The sequence below is a fragment of the Anoplopoma fimbria genome, chromosome 20 (genome assembly GCF_027596085.1).
Source record: "Anoplopoma fimbria isolate UVic2021 breed Golden Eagle Sablefish chromosome 20, Afim_UVic_2022, whole genome shotgun sequence".
In the NCBI taxonomy this organism is placed as follows: domain Eukaryota; kingdom Metazoa; phylum Chordata; class Actinopteri; order Perciformes; family Anoplopomatidae; genus Anoplopoma; species Anoplopoma fimbria.
The window spans coordinates 4,142,526-4,150,926 of NC_072468.1; the positions used below are offsets into that span (position 1 = coordinate 4,142,526).

The following is an 8,401-nucleotide window of genomic DNA, read 5'->3' on the forward strand; positions in this document are numbered from 1 at the left end:
ATGTCATGAACAGCAGCCGCCAGCCACCAATGTGAGGCACTGATAATGTGCCACTTCATCATATGATAAACGTAAAGAAGAAACAGATTTAAAGCCCATGTGGTCTGCCTGATTATAACATATCCTCTTTATAGTGATAGCTTTGTAGAGTTTTTGTGGAGAAACTAGACTACTATTGCGGAAATTGTCTTAGTTTTTGTTTTTCTCTATGTAAATATTCTCTTAGTCCCCAGGCTCGATGTCTTGAGCATGGAAGAGGGCCTCAATCAAAACTAGAAAGGTGCTGCTTCAACCAGAATCAACTGCACTGTAGTCCCTGCTTTGTAAGTTACTTCTCTTTCACAGAGGTGGGAAGAGTTCTAGAATATTGCACTCAAGGAAAAGTACATCAGCAACATGAACCTTTGTGTCCAAACCAACAGACGGGTACTCTGCAGTTTGTGCATATAACTGGTTATTAATTATTAATAATAACTGCCTTTCTCAGTGTAGCCTCACAAGAGTAAACCAGAAAATACCCCCAAAAAAAGAGCAAAAAAATGGTGCATGAAAATTATTTAAGTTTCAAATGTAAAATAAAACATCACTGAAGCAGTCAACGTGGACATGTAACAGTATTGATTTAACTCCACAGTCCACAGACACACGTATTAGCCTACAGCAAAGGTGAGAATACAGTCCGTTTGTTATTTCTTTATGGTTTTTAACACACTGCGTTGCTAGGCAACAAAGTGGTTGTTGACGTTCTCCACTGGAGAGTTCAGCAGAGTGTGTTGGTGTTAGTTGTTACCTTAATTAAGATAGAGGCAACATTTTTTTTTAAATATTCCGAGGTACTATTATGCTATTTATAACCACAAACCCATTATTAATTTATTTGGGCTTGAATCAGCCACTGCCTGTGAATTCGTCCCACAAGCGCAAAGAATTATTATTTATAATTTATGGGGTATCACCGCTGTGGACATGGAACTGTCCTGTCTGTTACCGCAAATTGATTTGCTTGTTTAACTCTAACGAATGCGACTTGAAGTGTAGCATAGTGCAATACTTGTGATAAATATTACTCAAAAGTAAAATTACAGATTCCTTAAAATGTAGGCCTACACAAAAAAAGATTTTGTTAAAGTAACAAGAGTAAATAAGATTTGATAATTCCACCTCTGCTCTTCTGTTGTCTTAACATTTTGGTGCATCATTGCAAATGGGATTGCATCTTCTTTTTCATAGTGACCCCTATGTTTTAGAACAGAATAAGTGTGATTGACAGAGTTCTGGCAAAACTTATTGAAGACTTTAAAGATCTTAAATAACCTTTATTATAATTATAATTAACCACATATTAAATAGCAGGTGTTGTGAATAAAATTAATTAGTGATAAGGTCTTTAATTACAATCTGATGTTTTTTTGTATTATTTATTTTTAACATCTGATACTTTATGTCAATCAAAATCAAACAAATGTTACGGTCACACGTCAAACATTTTGCTACGATACCACTGTAGTCAGATATAGCCTTGGTTTCTAAATAACTGATTTTAGCTATTTTTCTTTCAGGTAATAAGAAATTTCCATTATTAATCATGGCTATCTTCATTCATAGTCTGATGTCACCTTCCACAATTTAGGTGGCAATCCTCCAGAGCCAGCATTTACAGATGAGGGAAAATCTCCTCCATGTTTGAATGTTGATGGTAATAATATCCTTAACAATCAACTTAACCATTCATGTATGCAAACAATTCATAAAGCACACCCTGAGGTCTTTCTTAAAAAGGTGCGTTCAGTTTGATTCATTAGATCTTTTGTTGCCTGTGGCAGGTTGTATTATTTTAGCATTTGATGAATGGAAAACTGTCACACATTTGAAAGTACAAAATGCAGTCATGCATGGTGGGACTCTAACTTTACAGTAGAGTCTGATGTAATTTGACTCAAACACTTTCTGAGCATATTCAATGGAATCCAAACATCCGATACAGTTTGCATGATGCCTTTTAAATTGAAATAGCTCCATTTAAATCCAAGCCATCAATCAAAAGGTTCAGACGTATTAAAGTCTGAAAATATTTTAATGCTATGACCATATCACGTTGAAGCATATGTCTGATTGACTACCTGCATATGTGTGCATTTGAATAGATGTGTAAATAAAGACGCCCCCCGGCATATATGCACATTGCATAGTTTTACCCTTCATGAGTTTGAGAGAGATTTCGTTGTTGCAGTATTTTGGCCTCATATTATTTGTGTTACCTCACATTAGAAGCACATCATCAGCCCTCCAGTCAAACCCCTCAGTTGTGTAAATAAAGTTATTGCTATGGTCAAAGAACTTTTTTATTTAAATGTATTGTTAACATAGTGTAATTCATATGCATTGTTTAATATTTCTATTTCTTTATCCATTATTTAATGGTTGATAGAGTATTGTCAAATACTCACATGTTTTTTATGGTACAGTATGTGTTAGTGCCTCATACATCAATCACCTCTTTAAGTGTTCCCAGGCTACCTGGGATGTATAATCTATCCAGTGTGGGTCTGTCCTGGGGTTTCGTCCAGGTTAAGACGTTTGAAATAACCTCCACAGAGTGGATCAGGGAGGTATAGTGACCAAATGCCTCGGTCTTGAGGCAGTCTTGCCTTGTCTCTTTGAATGAGATGAGGCCGTGGCCCTACTCTGACCTCCTCACCCTATCCTGAAAGGTGAGCCCTGATACTTGTCATTTTGACCAAGTGCAGCTACATTATGGTATGCTCATTTCACCTTTGGCCACTTACCAAACTCGGGTTTGAACATAAAGAGGAAAGACGTCAGGCTCATTCCTCACCACACTGGTGATGCACAATGACCACAAGTCTGCAATTGCTGTCATATAGATCTCACTCTACATCAGGGACCATTTCAGACTCAAGTGTTTGGCAGTGACTCACCCTCAACCTGGGGGGGGGGTGATAGTACACACATTCCTTACAAATAACTGTACATGACCACTGAATCTAACACCCACTAAGAATAAGCTTCACTTGACATAGTGCAAAGTATAGAAGCTTGAAAAAAAGGACAACTTCTTCAATCATGCTTCAAACAGAAGTGCAATAACAAATGTGATAGATTTAGTTTTTACTGTTTCCTCATTGAAAATGTGAACAGTAAATGCTGATGGTAGTGCAAAAAATGCAATATTCAGCTGAGGTATTGCGGCTTCCGGACCCGCGAAACGGACCCGCGAATCGGAGTTCACTTGCACTCAGGGACGGCAGTGGCTCCGCGCCGCATCCGCTCCGGATCCGCGATTAAATCATCTGGCCCGGGTCCGTTTTGGACCCGTTTATCTTATTTTCAAAATCCCTTCTGTTCTTGCTGTAGGATAAAATAGGATAAACTAAACTATAGGATAAACTAAACTATAGGATACAACTCAAAACTATCATTCCTAGCCTAGGCTACAGCAATATAGGCCTAGGCATACGTTTAAATATGCATTGCCTTGTATGTTTTACCTAACAATATTGTCAATAGGCATAACAATAACAGAAAAGCTTCAAGTCAAGACATCAATTTACTGCACAAAAGTAATCACTACTCAATAGAAAAATAGAAAATTGACATTTACATTTATGGAAAATTATAGGTTATAGCCTATTCTGTTTTTGTTACGTAGTCTACGTTGGCTAGGCTACTTTACATTCATTTTGTGGACCTAATTTAGTGCTTTATAGGCATAGGTCGGTGCAGACATAAAATATGTTATCTATTAGGCTACAACATGAAATGCTGCGCTATATACAGCTAAAATATCAGAAAATGAATAACTGGTGAACGACAAGAAGTTCAATCAAAAGATTGTTTAATTGTTATTCGGGTGGAGGAGTGGATGGAGGAAGGACACGTCTCCTCGCCGCCCGATCCGCCGCCAGGTTGAACCACCTGATGGCGTGTTTGGTGACCTCCGCGTCCGTGGCTGACCGTGTCACCACGTTTTTCCTCACAGCACCTGTAATCAAACAGACAGATTTTATGTAATAGGTTTTTACTAACTTTAAGAAGAATGCACACATTTGGTGAACAACAGGGTGCATTAATGGCAACTGTTAGGCATGCAAACATGCAAAGTGCTTCGATAAACCGAGTATTTTGTTTTGGGCCTACTGTAGCAGCAAGGAGAAGACTACTGGAGCAAGCACCTTGAAACATTTCGAAAACGAAGCAATAAACGGCAAATAGAACCAGCTGAACAACCGCAGCCGGTATTATTTGATAATTTAAAACTGTATAAGACGAGCCCTAATGTAGAGGATGATCCTTAGCCCCGCCCCCATGCGTCTTTTGGTAATTTGCCTAAAATCCAAAGTATTTCTAAACAGCACTCCTGCCGTTTTCCTTCTCTACTTAAACTGGTCGCGGAGGCACTGCACTTGACATGCTAGCTCTGTTTGCTAACCTTTAGCTAACACACAGCATTGAGACTAGTAATTACTGCCAGAGACCGGAGTGAGGCTGCCCCAACAAACGTGACTTGGAGCGTATTTAATATTACTGTGAATTATATACTTACTGAAAAGCAAGGTCTTTGTTGCCATCCTACTAAAAGGCTTTTTTGTTGTTGACACCCTTCCAATTGATCTGATGGGAGACCTCATCTGTGAACAGCCTGCCCAGGATGTTCCAGGTCACCCTCTTCACATCCTGGCCTCCAATGGTGGCCAAAGATGAAATCTAAAAGGCAAAGACATCTTTTTTAAATAGACAGGTAGGTAAACATTCCTGAGGTTAGTTGCATTTAAAATGTTTTTGTTTCTGTTGAAAGCTTCCAGAAATGTAGAAAAACTGAAAAAAATCTAAACATGTACTTGGCTCACATCCTCATGGACCTGTGCCACCTTTACACACAATGTCAAACCAGGGAGATTGTCACTCACTGACTGTCCACTCGGAAAAGGCGGTTCAGGACAGGCCTGTTCAGGGCTGCTTAAATAGAATATTTGCAATAATCATGGGCAATCAATAAACCTAATGGCACCATTCAGATTAAGTAAGAAAACTCACCACTCTCTGTCGAGCTGGGCCATTTGACGGTTCCTTTAAAAACATTTCAAATGCCTCCACTGCCTCCAATTGTTCCAGGGGAAACTGAAAGCTGTCTGGCATCTCCGCATCTGGCCCCGGGGTGCTGTTCATCCTACTGGTGAGCAGGTTCACCTTAGCCACAAGCTGGTCGTTTTGCTGTTTGATGGTTTCCAGCAAGCTAAGGATTTGGAACTCGGCCGCTGTTGACAAACATGAAATATAGCTAAAATGTAGTGTATCAAATATATCACGTTTCAGTGTTTATCCTCATTACTCATAATACCGACATTAGCTATTGACATTATTAATTAATGACAAAAGTTATAGACAAAGTTTGAGGAAAATATGTGATGGTTGTCAGAATTTTTTCCAAAATCTGTGGCACAGAATGACCCTCCAGTATTTGTCGGTTATTGCTCACCAGAGCAGGGAATGGTATCGGCCATTCTTCCCCCTCGCCATGTTGGTCTGTAGGCCAGGCTTGAAGAAGGCTCCATGTTGAGGGCTGGTGCCGGGGGTGGAGGGAGTTGAGGAGGGACTGCAGTTCCTGGCCTTTTTTGAACGTCTGCACGTGTCCTTCGTCTTAAGGCTGATAAGGAGACAGGCACAGTCTTTCTATTCATTTTTGTTCTAAAAGACATTTCAGAAAAAAAGAAAAGAAAGTAAAATGTATCATTAATCATTGTTTCTAATGTTGTATTTAAATAAACACATTGTTGAATGGTGGTGTTGTCTGTTTCATTGCTACAAACTAGACAAGAACATAGAAATGTGCCATTTTCTGCAGGAAATGCATTGTGTAGTTATTATTAGTAGTAGTAGCAGTAGTAGTATCATTATTTGTTCTGTGGCCAACTGCTCCAACTGCTAGAAAATGTATAAGCAACATTACATTTTAAGAAACCAGAAAGTATCTTACTTGATCAAGCGAACCCAGCAGAGGAAATTGTAGCAACAGTCAAATCCAGAACGGGCAACAGTCAAATCCAGATGCTGCAGAACACACAAAATAGAAGATGGGGACCAAGTTCTATACAGTAGCATAAGAAATCAGAAACTGGCGCGAATACCCATTAGTTGTTTGAACCGAATCCCTTCACTTGATTTAAGCCATTTAACTGCATTTTCTGCAGGAAATGCTCCAACTGCTAGAAAATGTGTAAGCAACATTACATTTTAAGAAACCAGAAAGTATCTTACTTGATCAAGCGAACCCAGCAGAGGAAATTGTAGCAACAGTCAAATCCAGAACGGGCAACAGTCAAATCCAGATGCTGCAGAAAACACAAAATAGAAGATGGGGACCAAGTTCCATACAGTAGCATAACAGTGATTAAAATGGCAAATTTTCATTATAAAGAGGATGGCAGATAACCACTACATATGAGACCAAACTTGCCAAAATGTTAACTTGCTGCGATCTATTTGTATGGTACGCATGCCTGGAATTTCGTGATATGAGGGGCAAGGCCACTTGGCCTGCAGCGGGGCAATTTTTTTGAGGGCACAAAGGCCACATGCCAGGGCATCAAGGCCATAACATGATTTTGATTTCACTAATAGACAAATGCATTTCTCAAAGCATTAACGCCTTGTTAATAAACAGTCTAACACTTCTCACTTCTGCATCTTGAAGAGCACTTTTGTGATAATTCTTCAAATCTTTTTCTTATTGTCTATAAGATTAGAATTAGAATTAAGTAATATATATTTTTTAATTACACATAATTAACATTATTTCAAAATGATAATAACTCTCCCTCTGCCGTCATGGGGGTCGCCAGTGTTGCAAGATTCCGGCCCAATCTAGCAACACTGGGGGACAAGCAGTTTTATTTGTTCAGAAATGCTTGAAAAAATGTAACTTTTATGGAGATACCGCATTAGGCCTACTTGGTCAATAAAAGAGCTAAGCTACTCAAAAGCTATTTTATTCAGAAACGCTTACGATCTTAAGTATAATTGACCGCTGTCAAGGACAGCAGACAGAACAGACCAACCCTAACCCTAACCCAATGAAGGATAACTTAACTTAACTACCATAACATATTCTGCCGTAATTGCTATTCCATTTTAAATCAAATAGGCTACAGACTGACATGATTATCGCCTCTCAGCTAACAATAGCCTGGTGCAAAAAATGATAGCCTAACTGAAAAATTATTTAGGCCTACTGCTAGTCCTAATATCAAACAACGTCATTACAATCATACGTAGTCTAAATGATGATTACAAAAACACAAAGGCCAATGTTTACTGTGAATGTCGCAATATAGGCCTATCAATAAATAATTAGGCCTACATAAATCAAAATCAATAATAAATCATGCTTACGTAACGCAACCGTGTTCCAGCAAAGAAAGAAAGTCTCAACTGAATGATCTGCTCTTTATAGGCTTTCAACGTGTTGGCGCGTCCGCGTTCGCGGATCAGACACGGGTCCGACACGGGTCCGCTCAGGATCCACAATATATCAACAAATAAATCAAATAATAATAATAAATCAATAATAAATCATACTTACGCAACCGTGTTCCAGCAAAGAAAATCTCAAATGATATGATCGTCTCGGCTCTTGGTGATAGGCTTTCAAACGTTATGGCGCGTCCGCGTTCGCGGATCCGACACGGGTCCTCTAGGCGGCGCCAAAACGGATGTGACAGTAAGCGGGTTTGATGACTCCTATGCGGATCCGCATAGGAGTCTACTGCTGTGTGGGACTGTTTAGAGTCCAGAGGTGGAGTATTTGCAAGGACCGTGCAACACCCATTAGCATTGAGGTGACCTTCTCGGTTGGAGAAACTCCAACACTAAGAGCTCAGCTGGGCCCTTGTGAGTATCCTCACCACCTGCTCATTACCTCTCACTCTAAATAACTGAAGGAAAAGGAGCGAGTCCAAGCTTTATCCAAAAGCCAGAAGTGAGCACAACTACAGTATGTATGTAGCTGCCACCATAGACATAGCAAAAGACTCAAACATCTGATAACGCACAACTAAACCTCTGACTAGTTAGCTATTTACAAAGGTAAAGAAGCTAAAGGTCTAAAAAAGAGGATTATAGGTAAAGAAACATGGACCAAGCAGAAAACACAATGCAAATTAAAGGAAAGTCCATTAATAGGGACAATCTGAAGGTTATTTATTCATTAAGTCAAGCAGAAGTTAAGAAAAAAAAGGTAAATTATAGGCTTCCAATTGCAGCGTAAATTCAAGATTTCCAGACTGTTGTGTAATGTGAAGTAATGACACATGTCCGGTCCAATCTTTGTTCTTACATGTATTAAACCACATCAGAGCTAACCTAGATGTAATAAGAAGAAAAC

The 8,401-nt window shown here is 39.2% G+C and overlaps 1 long non-coding RNA gene across 1 annotated transcript; it reads right to left on the minus strand.

The window, feature by feature from the left end:
- Positions 1 to 3,673: 3,673 nt before the first annotated feature.
- Positions 3,674 to 7,473, minus strand: LOC129110205 (uncharacterized). The gene is made up of 7 exons (XR_008532146.1): positions 7,411 to 7,473; positions 6,277 to 6,350; positions 5,996 to 6,069; positions 5,498 to 5,706; positions 5,056 to 5,276; positions 4,565 to 4,725; positions 3,674 to 4,003 (listed from the first exon to the last, which is right to left on the minus strand). It is a non-coding gene; the product is annotated as an uncharacterized LOC129110205 (long non-coding RNA).
- Positions 7,474 to 8,401: the final 928 nt, after the last annotated feature.